The sequence below is a fragment of the Schistocerca americana genome, chromosome 5, assembly GCF_021461395.2.
Source record: "Schistocerca americana isolate TAMUIC-IGC-003095 chromosome 5, iqSchAmer2.1, whole genome shotgun sequence".
Classification (NCBI taxonomy): Eukaryota; Metazoa; Arthropoda; class Insecta; order Orthoptera; family Acrididae; genus Schistocerca; species Schistocerca americana.
The window spans coordinates 514,663,761-514,679,305 of record NC_060123.1 but is presented as its reverse complement, the minus strand read 5'-3'; the positions used below and the strand labels follow the sequence as shown (position 1 = coordinate 514,679,305).

Genomic DNA, 15,545 nt, shown 5'->3' with positions numbered 1-15,545 from the left:
GTGATTTTCATACAGAGCACTACGTGGCGTTACCAACATAAAAACCTGAACAGCCTACTTACAAGCTGTCTACACTGAGGTGATGAGAGTCATGGGATAACGATGTGCACATATGCAGATGGCGGTAGTATCGCGTACACAACGTACAAAGAGGCAGTGCATTGGCAGTGCTGTCATTTGTACTCCTGTGATTCGTCTGAAAACGTTTCATACGTAATAATGAGCACACGAAGGGAATTAACAGACTGTACGTGGGATAGTAGTTGGAGCTAGACGCATGGGACATCCTATTTCGGAAATCATTAGGGTATTCAGTATTCTGATTCACAGTGTCTAGAGTGTGCCGAGAATACAACATTTCTGACATTACCTCCTCACTCGGGGTACATGACATACGATCCTCCACCCTGCAAGACCGAGCGAACAATATATGTTTGCTCTTGGGCGTTAGTCGGGTGGTGCAGTTTGGACACTGCATGGCGTCGAGTATATCCCTCCTGAAACCATCGATTCCATAATCGTATGAAAGTCTTGAGATGTCGGCCTACGCGAGCAGGAATATTGCAGAACGATGCACCACTGTCTCGACAGGCCGCGAGCCGCGGGAGTGTGTGGGTTTCGCGGGAGGCGTGCCAGAGATAAATCCCTGCAGTCGCGCTATCCTCTATGTTCTCGGTGGCTCAGATGGATAGAGCGTCTGCCATATAAGCAGGAGATCCCGGGTTCGAGTCCCGGTCGGGGCACACATTTTCATCTGTCCTCGTTGTATGTCAACGCCTGTAAGCAGCTAAGAGTGTTCATTTCATTGTAATTTCATTCTAACGAGCTGCATGGTGACCGAGGGTATCTGTTCTTTCGGACATGTGCGAAAGAACAGAAACCATCTTATCTTAGTACATATATGTCAATCATGTTGTAGACTTCACATAAGTTTGAAGTTTGCTGCATTTCGCACTCATGCCATTGCAACTGCAGCTCGTTGCGTCTAAAATTGCTTTCAGTTGGTTACATACTGTTCAGTAAGCTGGAAAATCATACACTAAATTTTACACTGAATTGACAAAATCACGGGATACCTCTTAATATCGTGTCGGACCTCCTTTTGACCGTCATGGCAAGGACTCAACAAGTCGTTGGAAGTCCGGAGCAGAGATATGGAGCCATGCTGCCTCTATAGCCGTCCATAATTGCGAAAATGGTGCCGGTGCAGGTTCTGTGCAGAAACTGACTTCTCGATTATGTCCTACAAATTTTCGATAGGATTCATGTTAGGCAACGTGGGTGGCCCAATATTTCGTTCGAATTGTCCAGAATGTTCTTCAAACCAGTCGCGAACAGTTGTGGCCTGGTGACGTGTTTGGGAAGAACATGAAGTCCATGAATGGCTGAAAATGGTCTCCAAGTAACCTAACATAACCGCTTCCAGTCTATGATCGGTTCAGTTCGACCAGAGGACATTCCACGTTAACACAGCCCGCACAATTATGGAGCCACGACCAGCTTGCGTTGAAAACAACATGGGTCCATGGCTTCGTGGGGCCTGCGCCACACTCGAACCCTACCATCAACTCTTACCAACTTAAATCTGAAATTGGGACTCATCTGACCAGCCCACGGTTTTCCAGTCTATACATGTGCATATCTCTATCCTATGACTTTTGCCACCTCAGAGCATAGTCGCATCCGAGAAGTTAGACCATACTAACTTCCGCTTTATATCTTTGTGTTTTATTTGTCTGACTGGTTGTGGACTGTTGCTGTAGCTCTTCCATAATCTTTTACGTAGTGAAGCTCCTTTCATTTGGGAGTTTTTCAAGAATTCCCGTAGTGATTTTAAGAGTGTGAGTAAAATCCATTGGTGTCCGACGTTGAGTTCTACTTCTTTTGGTAATTCCACATACAGCCTTCAATTCCACACTGCAATAGTATATACATTCGCCGTACATCCCACAACGATTTCTGACGTTATTTCACGCGGTATTACTTGTCTGTTAGAACTACTCTCGGTCGTTAAGTGATTTGTTGCCAGATTACATTCTGAAACGCGACAGTCTGTTTCTGGAGTGACAAAAATCATGTTTCATTGTGTTTAATTCAATTCATCGCTGTCTGAGTCATTCTACTGCCGATTTATAAGAGTAGTTACTTGAATGCTGAAGCAGACATCTCCTATCTTGAAACTTAATGGCAGATTGAATCTGTGTGCTGGACTGGGACTCGAAGCCGGTTCCTTTGCCTTTTGTGGTCAAGTGTTCTACCAAGATGGGTCGTGAGCTGTGCTCGGTTTGCTCGGTTGGTAGAGCGCTTATCCACGATAGGCGAAGATCCCGGGTTTGCGTCCCAATTTTGCACACAGGTTTAGCCTGTCAGGAAGTTTCATATCAGCGCACATTCCCAGACAGTGTGAAAATTCATTCCGGAAACAATCACCCCGGTTGTGAATAACCCTTACCTTCACATGATCTTTTGTTACAGAAGTGCTAGTCCCACAAATTTTGCAGGAGAGCTTCTCTGAAGCTTGTCGGGCTGTGTGGAATGGACTGGGTAGTGATTTTTAGCCTAAAGAGTCTCGAGAAAGCCCAAGAACTTCACTTTCAAAAAGTTCAGGACAAATACAGGAAGAGGGTGGATAGCGAGATATAGTATTGTAATTTGTCCTAGCTGTTTTCAGAAACGTCCTACCTCCAAGCGCTAATAGAAAGCACAAAAATTGAAATTGTTATAGGTAAGAAAAGCTGACTAGAGTCAGTCAAAGGACCTACATCTACATCTACAGAGCCTGTATAGGGCAACATATTATTTGTTCCCGCATAGATCATGCGAAATGACTTGGACGAGGAAATCAAAAATTAGAGCTCATGCGGGTCTCCTGACAATCGTTCTTTCCACCCGCCATTAGCAATTGGAAAAACCTAAAACGTAGGAAGGGAGGAAGAAATACCTTTCGCCATACGCCGTAACTCGGTGTGTGCAACGTTCGCGTGGATGTGAAACCAATTACTGAAGAATACTTAGCAATTTTTAAGCCAGTTAAATAAATAAATAGGACCCACTTGGACAGAAGTGCACGGCAACACGCTTCTTTCGGGACTCGGGGAGACACGCCTGCCTCGGATCTAATCCACCCGTCTGACAAACAATGAGGGCCTTTGTGGCGCCCGGCCCGGATGAGGCTTTTAGGCGGTTTCCTACATCCGAATAGATGATTGACGTGCTAATACGCACATCCCACCTCAGTTACACGATTCGTAAACATGTCGCATATGTTCTCACACTTCCACATGCATAAAGCTAGTCCCAAATAGATGGGGTATCTCCGTTCAGAGCGACGACCTTACCCCACCTTACAGGGAAGGCCTTTATGTCCTCTTTACTGGTCGACGTCGCAGCCAATGTCTCTGTGCATCATCCACGAAGTTCTTCCCGCTGAGTGCATCTTTTTTGCGCCAAACGGATGGAAGTCGGAAGATGCACGATCCGGACTATAGCGTGGATGAGGGAGAACAGTCCAATGGAGTTTCGGGAACTCCTCTCGGGTGTGCAGACTTGTGTGAGTGCTTGAGTTGTCACGAAGAAGGAGAAGCTGATTTGCATTTTTGTGCCGATGAAACGCTGAAGTCGTTTCTTCAATTTCCTGAGGGTAGCGCAGTGCACTTCAGAGTCGATCGTTGCATCATAAGGGAGGACATCAAACAGATTATACCCTTATGAGTACCCGAAAACAGTCGCCATGGCTTCACCGGCTGAGAGTGGGGCACCGAACATATTCTCCAGACGAAAGGTGGACTGCCGTTTTGTTTCTGGTGAGAAGTGATGAACTCATGTTTCATCGCCTGTGACGATGTTTCACAGAAAATTGTTACCATCAGCCTCGCAAAGCGCAGGTGGTCCTTCGTTGCTCTTTACGATCGTCTCTAGGCGGCGAGGAAGCCAGCAGGCACACTCCTTTGAGTAGCCCAGCTGGTGGACGAGTGTATCAGTACTGCCCAACAGAGACATCCAGTTCAGCAGAGAGGTGTTTGCCTGCGATCCGTCGATCACCTCGAATAAGAGTGTCCGCACGTTCCAACATTGCATGAGTCACAGCTGTCTGCGGCCGACTGGCACGAGGGAGATCGGACAGGTTTTGCGCGAACTTGCTGCGATGATAACACACGCCTTGTCCAACGGCTAACCGAGCTTTTGTTCACTACTAGATTTCCATAGACTTTCTGCAAGCGGCTATGAATATCTACGATTCTCTGTTTTTCCGCCAAAAGAAATTCGTGATAGCTCTGTGCTTGGAACTCACCTCTGTTGCAGACTCCATTTTGAAGGCTACGTGACTTATCGGAACTTCATGAAACTATAAGGGTGAATATTCCACGATGTTCCACAACAAAGCCCTCGTTTTTTCAACCGTAGTTGACCGAGAATAAAATGCGTTGCTTAACTTATTGAATGGCAGTCGTATGTAAAGACAGGCCTGGACTGCTAAGAAAAAATTAATCTCTTATCAGGACAACGAATCTATACAGGAAGAGGCTTTGATAGTAGGTGATGTTATTTAAAGGACAAGTTATTGTAACATCCTCTGTTTTGACTAGGTCTGTCACCGTCTGACTTCATCCCAATACATATAAATTTGTTGATAGATGACATGTCCTGCTGAAGGAAGGGTCTGTGCTAGCAGTTGATTACAATTTGCAAACCTTCCAGAATGGAGCTTCAGGGGTAGAATCAACTCATGGAGAACAAAAGGGATGACCAATTTGCATTCGCATCGAAAGTAACTGGCTCGAAAACTAGATTAATTTTTGAGCTAAGTAGTTTCTTTTTAGTTTGATCGTCCACATGTGCAAGTGTTTCGAATGGTAACCGTGAAATTCTGCAAGTAGCTGTAGTCTCGCATAGCGTGTGTGCACCGTTGCATACTGGCGAAGGGGGTGGCAGTTATCACTGAAGCACCCGGTTTTTAATTATATCCATTTTTTCTACACCAGTTTAACCTGAATGTCAAAATCGCTCAAAATAACCACTCTCTGAAATAATCGATTTTCGTTTATTTCTGTTATTTCGAGTAACAAACACAGAAATCGAACAATGATTGAAACATTTTGACTCTCTCAGTTTCATGATATATAGATGGTTCAAATGGCTCTGAGCACTATGGGACTTAACTTCTGAGGTCATCAGTCCCCTAGAACTACTTAAACCTAACTAACCTAAGAATACCTCACACATCGATGCCCGAGGCAGGATTCTAAACTGCGACCGTAGCAGTCGCGCTGTTCCAGACTCTAGCGCTTAGAGCCGCTCGGCCACACCGGCCGGCAGGTACATAGAATAAAAGAATTAAACTACATAGGCAAATAAAGGAAAATTAGTAGATTTATCTTCTGTTGCTTTCCTCGAAAAGTGATTAGTGATTGAGTACTACAAAAAGCACCAGTATTCTCCTGTTGATTCTAATTTCACGAAACTCTATTCAGATATCATGTTGTAATCGGAGACCGTATTTTGGCATTTTGAATAGTCAGAGCTAAAGCCAAAAACGCAGTTTTTCGCGTTAATTTATACGTTTTCAAGAGCTACAAGCAGATTACGTAGACATAAGCAGTAGATCGGCTACTTTATATTTTTATTGTATACTAAGAATGTATTGTTGTTAAGTTTTTTACTTCATTACTGTTACTTATTGTTACTTTCCTCTTTGTTATTTCATAGAAATGGCAGACATATCTTTAATCTCTTAAAACAAGTAAAGCACAGATCTGTAAAAAATTTTCCAGACTGGGGTTGCTGCCATTCTGCGATACGATGAATGTCCGGCAACGAAAGTACTGTATAGACCACATGGGGACAAGTCTTACATGCTGGACTGCCACGCTTGTCTTAAGCCACGACACAAGGCAATAGGCACATTACTGTCTCAGCAATGCTGTACCAGTTCTTATGCCATGCCGGCCGGGGTGCCGAGCGGTTCTAGGCGCTACAGTCTGGAACCGTGCGACCGCTACGGTCGCAGGTTCGAATCCTGCCTCGGGCATGGATGTGTGTGATGTCCTTAGGTTAGTTAGGTTTAAGTAGTTCGAAGTTCTAGGGGACTGATGACCTCAGATGCTCAGAGCCATTTGAACCATTTTCTTATGCCATGTGTTTGTTGTTCGTTTATGTCAGCACTGTTATTGAAACAGCACTGAAAGCTTTCCCATTTTCATACGCAAATTTTACGAATAAAAATTACTCCTGTTAAAAAAAATATTTATTTAAAAACTGAAAATTTCAGCGTTGCTGCCAGGGCTATGTGACGTTTTGGTTTTTTACTCGGTGATTAGTAAAAAATATAAAAACATCTGCAATGACCGATACCAGAGTAATGAAAAATACCGGTCATTCAGAAACAAAACACCGGTATCGGTTTTAACCAGGTTTTTCCCATCGCTAACTGGCGACGCCCTATGTGCGACTGGAAGGTGTGAACGCGCATGCGCGGTGTGGCAGGCGGCCAGCAGCCGCGGCAGTGGCACCGGCAGTCGTAGGTTATGGCGGTGCGGGATTTACACAGTCAATTTCGCGCGCCGCCTCCCCTGGCAGGGGTGGCTGCCGCACGCGCCACGCCGCTGCCGCCCTCTCGCCAGCCGGCGGTAATTAACACAGCGCTAGCCTGGGCTGGCCAGGGACTCCCCCGCAGGCAACAAGTCGTCTGCCGTCTTCCCGGCTTCTCGACTAGCCACAGTGCGCGGCTGCGCCACTGCACGAACAGACACCCGGCCACACACCGACTGCATGACACGTTCCAGATACCCTCTGACAAAACCAGTTTCTGAGCCAGTGCATATTGTATTACACTGTTGTCGACAGTAATTGCGAGGGCGGTCTCGTAGAGGACGTGAATCGTTATGGACCTGGCAGTGAAGAACTGTTGCTTCAGTTTAAAAAAATGCTATTAAAATACTTGTAGTTATTTGTCGACGTAGTCTCCTGTTAGGACAATGCAATGTTTTACCACTGAACGTATTACGTACAACAAAAATTGGTCAAGTGCAAATAAGACTCACGCACTGAGGTTTTCGTACAAACTTAATTTTATACGTATCATTATGTATATATATTCCAGAATGAGATTTTTCACTCTACAGCGGAGTGTGCGCTGATATGAAACTTCCTGGCAAGACTCGAACTCGAGATCTTTACCTTTCGCGGGCAAGTGCTCTTCCACTTGCCCACAAAAGGCAAAGCTCCTGGGTTCGAGTCTCGGTCCGGAACACAGTTTTAATCTGCCAGGAAGTTTCATGTATGCATATTGTTTGTCCTAGAAATCGAGAATATCAAGGATTTTTGCCTGCTATCAGTATTAACAATAGCAAGATATTGGTCCTGAGAGTTCCACGACCGTATCAAAATTTCCACACTAGTTCATAAGACTAGGGGAAATAAAAACACCTTCTGTCTCTATGTATCATGTAGAGAGAGAAGATTTAATGCAACATTTCACTTATTCACTTACTAATTTATAACTACAGCTTACATTTTCCGTTTGCATACAGTAATGTTCATCTAATGCTCTTTTGATGTATAATGAATGCAATGTGCTTCAAAATGGCAAATTATGTAGTGTATCTAATATAATTACAATTTAACAATTTTCAGATTTTTTGCTTTACTTATTCTGTGAAACATTGCTTCTTGCCAAATTTCATGATTCTGCGTCATCCGGAAGTACCCTATAGGCTTTGATGAACGAACTGCGAGTTTCAGAACATAAGACATAAATGACTGAATCTTTTCATCGCACTGACGTAGAAGCTTGAATTTTTTGAACCAACAAGGGACCATAGACTTTAATATGTGACATAAATTTAAACTTGATACGCAAACTGTTCCAGGGACAAAAGGTCTTAACAGACGGGCAGACAGACAGACGGCTAAAAAAATGACAAAAGAAGTATTCTTTCGTGTTATATAATTCCACTCTAACAACTTTAGGATTTTTCCCTTATATGTATTCTAAAACCTTACTTCTTGCTAAATTTCATGATTATAGGTCAACGGGAAGCACCCTACAGGTTTTGATAAGTGAGTTTTCGAGCATCAGAATATCTGACATAAATGGCCGTATCTTTTTATCGAACTCACTTACAGGCTTAAAGGTTTTACACCGGCAAAGGATCGTAGACCATAATATGTGACATATATTTGAACTCCGTACGTCTGCCCATTTGAGAGAAAAAGGTTTCTTAACAGTCGGACAGACAGACAAACGGACAACAAAGCCATCCTGTAATGGTTCTGTTTTCATCCTATAATAGTTCTGTTTTTAGTTTGAGGCACGGAACCCTAGCAATGAAGCAGATGAATTTGTCAAACAATGCAATACTATGGTGCGACAGCTTCCTAAATACCGATGGCAATGAGTGATTCTTCGGTTGCAAATATCTCAATGAAAACATGTGCTCTCTGTTGTTCCCTAGGGATCAGCCCGTGGACCAACGCTTTTCTCGCTGTACGACAATGATATTTCAACTGAAATTCATTCTGGTAGTTCCACTTATACGCCGGTGTCACCCAGCTGCAGGTAAGGAGCATCCTTGAGAACATGGCTGCAGTTATGAATGATAACCTTCGTTCAGTATCACAATGGGCAAAAAAACCTGGGTTAAGCTAAACGCTAAGACATTACACGCTAATCCTCATATCACGCCGACAATTTATCATTGGACATACTCTTGGAGCAGTTCCACAAACACTTCTTAATGGTATCCGTTTACCTTACCAGAAAACAGTAAACGATCTTGGCATTGACGAGGTTTTACATTCAGATGCATTAACTATTAGAGCATGCGGAAAGCTCTCTCTTGGTTGTATGGAGTCCAAAACTTAAGAAAAATATTATCAACTCAAAATAAAAATTGTACCAGTCTTTAGCACCGATAAATCGTTAATACTGTAATCAAGCACAACACGCTACATACTGTGAAAACTCTAGCGTAAAATGAATACAATAAAAGACGAATGGATAGCTTTCAGAAACGAAATAGTGAAGGTAGCAGAGAATCAAACAAGGCTTAGTAAAATTCTTGAATAGCGCAGGAGACACTAAATTTAACAAAAGAAAGGAGAAACTATAAAATTACATCATATAAACTGCACGAAAGGGAATAGAGATGTGTAAAAAATGTGATTGTCAGAAAATGGAAAATGGCTAAGCAGGAATAGCCAGAGGACAAACTAAGGGTTCAGAAGGACGGATGACTAGGGAAAATATAATCCTGTCAATAAGAAAATTAAACAACCCTTTGGATAAAAGGGAAGCAGCTGAATGAATACCAAGAGCTCAGATGACAAGACAGTATTAAGCTAAGAAGTGAAAGCTGAAAGGTGGCAGGAATACGTAGAAGCGCTATACATGGAAAGCAAACCTGAAGGCAGTATGAGAGAAAGGGAAGAACAAGTAAATGAAAATGAGAGGAGACATATGATACTGCAAAGAGAATTTGACAGATCATTGAAAGACCTAAATGGAAACAAGACCAGCTTAACAGTTGACGTTACGTCAGAATTATTGAGAGCGTCGGATGAAAAGCCGTGGCAAACTTTTCTACCTGGTGAGAAGATACATGAGAAGGCAAAATACCCTTACAACTTCAAACAGAATGTAATATTTCGACTTTTTAAGAAAGCGAGTGCTGAGAAGCGTGAATACCATTGAACTATCTGTTTCGTAAGTCAAGGCTGTAGAACACTGGCACGAATTATTAAAAGAAGAATGTGGAAACTGATAGGAGCTGACTTCGGCGAAGATCACTTTGGGTTCAGGGAAAAGTAGGAACACGTAAGCCAATACGACTTATTTTAGAAGTAATGTTGAAGAAATACAAACCTATGTATGTAGGTTAATTCTTACAAAGAAGAAGACAGCAACCAGCCACTATTAATACTGCTATTTGTCTTGAAAATCATGTAAACAGCCGTCTGATGATGAACTTGCCAGTTCGAAACCGGTAACGGCGCTATTTATAGCAGTATTAATAGTGGCTGGTTGCTCTTCTTCTTTGTAAGAATTAACCTACATTAATTGTACACAGCCACGGTCCCACCATGTCAGTTTTAGACAAAATAGCACAAACCTATGTTCATAGCATTTGTGGATTTAGTATTGAATGAACTGCACCTTCAAATTTTGAGCCTAGCAGGGCTACAATTGAAGAAGAGAAGATTATTTACAACTTTTATAGAAACCTGACTCCAGTTTTGAGTCGAAGGAATTGGGGGGAAGCAATGATTGAGAAGGGGGAGAGACTGTAAACTACCCCAGGTCACTGAGCAACCAGTAAAGGAAAAAAGGGGAAGTTTGGAAAGGGAACTAAAGTTTAAGAAGAAGAAATAAAAACATTGAGATTTGCCGATGACTTTGTAATTTTGTCAGAGACTGCAAAAGTTTTGGAAGAGCAACTGAGTGAAATGCATAGTCACTTGAAATTAGGTTATAGGATAAACAGTAACAAAAGCAAAGCAAGTGCAGTCTTGTAGGTACGACCTATAAGTAGTTGAATTAAATCACGTTTACCTTAGGATAATCTCATTAGCAAATGAAACAGTGAGAGTATTAGATGAGTTTCGCTATTTAGGCAGTAAAATGAATTGATGATGTCCTAATTAGAGAGGATATAAAATACAAAATTGCTATAGCAATAAGAACAGTCGTGGAAAAGAGGAATTTGTTAACATCAATCATATTTTTTGTTATGAGATCTTTTCTGACGGTACTTTCCTGGATTCTAACCTTGTACGATAGTGAAATGTGGACATCATGCAGTGAAGAAAAGAAGGGCATTGAAGTTTTTGAAATGAGGTGCTACGGAAGAAAGATGAAGATTAGATGGATAGATTGAACAATGAAGAGGTACTGAATCGATATGGAAAGAAAGAAATTTATTTCACATGCTGATTGAAAGAGAAACAATCCGTTGACAAAATACGTTCTGAGACATTAAGCAATAGTCAGTTTGGTAAAGATAGAAATATGGGGGTTCATTGTGTAACACTGGGGTGGATCGTGATTTTAATATGTTGTGATCTGACAAGCCCTGATATGGTTGACCGCCCTCAAACAGTAGACAAAAATTATTTAATTGGTCCTAACCTAATAACATTCTTAAATAACCTATTCAGGATCAGCAGTGAAAACACTAATCCTAGTTAAGCAAGAACTGTAGGATGCTATCAAGACATTTATTACAAAAAATGAGGAAGTTGCAAAATATTATGTGTACGATTACAACATTCAGTTAATTGTAGAAGTCAGGCTAAGTTTATGATTGGCACAACACCTATCTACTGTGCAAAAATCGAGCCCCCAATTTTCACAACAAGAACACTTAAATGCGTGATACTGTGTAGTCCCGTTGTTAGTAAATTCCTCCATCCTGAGTGGTGCTGTCCTTAGGGAGCGCAGAGAATAATCTGCTGCAACTGAACACATTTATCATTACGGTTCCTATTTCTCAAGCTGTGGTATGTGTATCACCATAAATAGTGGAGAGCACATCTGCTGAGTCGATCTGCAGAAGGCTGTGGTCATCGTGGGAATGAAACATGATGTGCAAGTGTAAATTTAACTACACAGAGGACGAGTGGTTGTGCCCGCAAACTGCTACGTTCGAAGTTACTTAAGTACAGAGTGCGTTCACGAGTCAAAACGATCTGCTTGCACTCTTGTCAGGAGCAAACACTTGACTGAAGTGCACGGTCATAAGTGAGCACTTCAGAATGCCTATAGCTCCACAGAGAAGCACTGATTTGTTCCTCTGCTCGCAGAGAAATAAAATGATTCTGCTTCAAGTGGCGCAATAGGCACTTTCTCAGACTGAGTTAGAGAGTGATTGCTGGATACTTTCCAAGCAATGTCTCAAACAAATTATATGATTTCTAGTGATGTGTGTCAGCTGTACACCCACCAGAGAGTCCTTTGACACATTCTGTCTCCACGTTAGCAAACATTGGTTCACTAATGTGGACTCACGACTCAGCCAATCATGGCCCTCTCACCCTTCTAGACATGAAAATGTTGAACAACCATGAGCAGTTCATAAAAAATATTATAGAAGCTTATTTAACAATTGAAAGCAACATTCACTTGAGGGACTTAGCCAATCACATGGCCTCCTGGATACAATTTCAGGAGAGTGCTACGTATTCCGTGTGGGAAGAATTCTTAACCACTGACTCACAGGCACCTGTGTCACGGTAGGAGATGCATTCTAAAGGGCCTGAAAACATTGGAGACCATTCTGGTTACATGGATATCTCGCAATTTTCACTCACAATGGGACTCGCTGGGCCACTCCACAGGACAGTTTTGTGGCGGGCTGTAAAATTCTGCCCTAGAGCCGCTGAGAAAAAACTCCCAGCTCGCCCTCGACCTGCCTAAAGTCCATCACATCCTCAGCCTCCCTCGCTATCTTAACTAGGGCATAAATTACTTTTGCAAAGGGTGCAGTACTACAGTTGTTACAATGAAGCTGTCCAGTACCAACCAGTACAATTAACAAACTAATAATCCCAGCTACCTTCGATCTTAAACGATATAAATTTGTTAATCTAATTGACCAAATTAATTATATTAACTGATCATGTAAGGGGGTAAAATACATCCACCTTACAGATGTAGAAGGAGACCAAGGTTTGGCTGCGGTAAATCGATGTAGGTTTCATAGTGATCCAGAGATGAAGAGGCCTGCACAAGATAGACTAACATGTAGAGCGTATCAAACCAGTCTTTGCACCGAAGACCATAACAACAGCGCACCATGAGTTCTTGCCATAATGTTCAACAATCAATAAGAAGTACTGCTCACAGGTCGACGGCAATTGCTTGACACAACACCAAAGATGCCTCAACTTGTGGAAAAACAATAATCATGATTTTCACCTCACAATAAAGTGTCAGCTCACGCTGCTTTGCTCGTTTGCAATTTTTTTCCAAAAGCAATACTGTATCGACAGCCCAGCCTCTATAGTCACCAGACATGGATCCACAAGATTTCCTTCTCTTCCCAAAATTAAATAAAACTTAAGCGGCCTTCGTTTTATAATCATAAATGAGATTAAAATGAATCTCTGAGAGAGCTAAAAACTATTCCGAAGATCGAATTTCGGAAGAGATTAGAGGACTGGACAAAGCATTGACATAAGAGTAAAATATCTAATTTGGACTAGTTTGAAGGGGATAAGACTGATGTAGTGGAACAAATAAAATTCTGTCCAAAAACCAAATATTACCGTGATTTTTGAACATACATTTTATTGCTTTACGAAGCCATAAATCTTCTACATCAGCTTCTGCTTAATCCTTATAGTACCATTGGGGTCAATATGACTCCACAAGCACATTGGATACCTATATCTTCCTTGTTTTCAACACTGTTATTTTCAGAATATATGAATTTCTCCTTCTGTGTCCATTGCGTCCAATGATATTTTGTTCATTTTTATATCTATAGCATATCAGAATTTATGAACCTCCAGTATGACGCAAGAAAAATGGATCATCAACTTGTTTGTATTTAAAACTATTATTTATAATCTAAAGAGCCAAAGAAACAGGTACACCTGCTTAATAACGTGTAGGGCCCCCGCGAGCACGTAGAAGTGTCGCAACACGGCGTCGCATTGACTCGGCTAATGTCTCAAGTAGTGCTGAAGGGAACTGATACCATGAATCCTGCAGGGCTGTTCATAAATCCGTAAGAGTACGACGGATTTAAGGTCCCTTCTGAGCAGCACGTTGCAAGGCAGCCCAGATATGCTCAATAATGTTCATGTCTGGGGAGTTTGGTGGCCAGCGCAAGTGTTTAAACTCAGAAGAGTTTTCCTGGTGTCAATCTGTGGCAATTCTGGACGTGTGGGGTGTCGCACTGTCCTGCACATGAAAGGATGAAGGTGATCAGACAGGATGCTTGCATACGTGTCACCTACCAGAGTCGTATCTAGACGTATAACGAGTCTCTTATCACTCCAACTGCACACTTTCGACACCATTACAGAGCCTCCACCTGCTTGAACACTCCCCTGCTGACATGCACGGTCCATGGATTCATGATGTTGTCTCCATGTCCGAACCCACGCATCCGCTCGATACAATTTGAAACGAGACTCGCCCGACCAGGCAATATGTTTCCACTCATCAACAGTGCATTGTCGGTGTTGTTGGGCCCAGGTGAGGCCTAAAGCTTTGTGTTGTGCAGTCATCAAGGGTACATGAGCGGGCCTTCGGCTCCGAAAGCCCATACCGATGATGTTTCATTGAATGGTTCGCACGCATACATTCGTTGATGGCCTGGCAATGAAATCTGCAGCAAATTGCGGAGGGGGTACACTTCTGTCACGTTGAACGATCCTCTTCAATCGTCCTTGGTCCCGTTCATGCAGGGTCTCTTTCCGGCTGCAGCGATGTTTTCCGGATTCCAGATATTCACGGTACACTCGTGAACTGGTCATTCGGGAAAATCCCCACTTCATCGCTATCTCGGATACGTTGTGTCCCATCGAGCCGGCTGGAGTGGCCGAGCGGTTCTAGGCGCTACAGTCTGGAACCGCGCAACCACTACGGTCGCAGGTTCGAATCCTGCCTCGGGAATGGATGTGTGTGATGCCCGTAGGTTAGTTAGGTTTAAGTAGTTCTAAGTTCTAGGCGACTGATGACCTCAGCAGTTAAGTCCCATAGTGCTCAGAGCCATTTGAACCATTTGTCCCATCGAACGTGCGCCGACTAAGTCTTGATAATCTCCCATTTTAGTAGCAGTTGTCGATCTAACAACTGGGCCAATCACTTGTTGTGTTATATAGGCGTTGCCGACCGCAGCGCCGTGTTCTTCCTGTTTACATATCTCTGTAGAATACGCATATCAGTTTGCAGTTGTTTCAAAGAAAATGCATTTTTTGCATGCTGCACATCGAAATTTTAATTTATGCACCCAGACGCGTTTCGCCTTGTTTACAAGGCATCTTCAGTGGGTGTCCTGAAATATTACATGATTTGTCCATTTTTAAACATAGATTATGGTTTCACATCTAGGTTATAGATTTAAAAACGGTTCCTTAACGTTTTCTTCTTATAAAATGGAAAAGGTAACTTCTAATTCATTGCATCTAATTCATTGCATTCAAGCTGCTTTTTCTCATCTGGCAACCAGGTGGACATGTTACAGTTCACTTTCACTCCACTGTTTACGTTACACATCACTGTAACTGGAATCTTTTTAAAACAGAGTTTCATTTTTTTTCTAAGTGTTACCTACCTCCTCATATTCTGCATTCAGCTGTTTTCTGAATGTGCGTGCGTGTGTGTGTGTGTCTGTGTGTGTGTGTGTGTGTGTGTGTGTGTGTGTGTTAGAGAGGGGGGAGATATTTTTTATTTTTGTCTATAAAATAAAAATTATTTATTTTATTTTTATTACCATTTTTTATTCATTGATTTATTCTTAAAAATAATAATCATTATTATTACTATTATATTTTCATATATATACTTATAAGAGGAATCAGAGGTGTAATCATTTGTT

General features: G+C 42.2%; 1 non-coding gene across 1 annotated transcript; it reads left to right on the top strand.

Moving 5' to 3' along the window:
* The first annotated feature begins 668 nt into the window (after positions 1-668).
* Trnai-uau lies at positions 669-743 on the top strand. The gene has a single exon. It is a non-coding gene; the product is annotated as a tRNA-Ile (tRNA).
* The last annotated feature ends 14,802 nt before the right edge of the window (positions 744-15,545 follow it).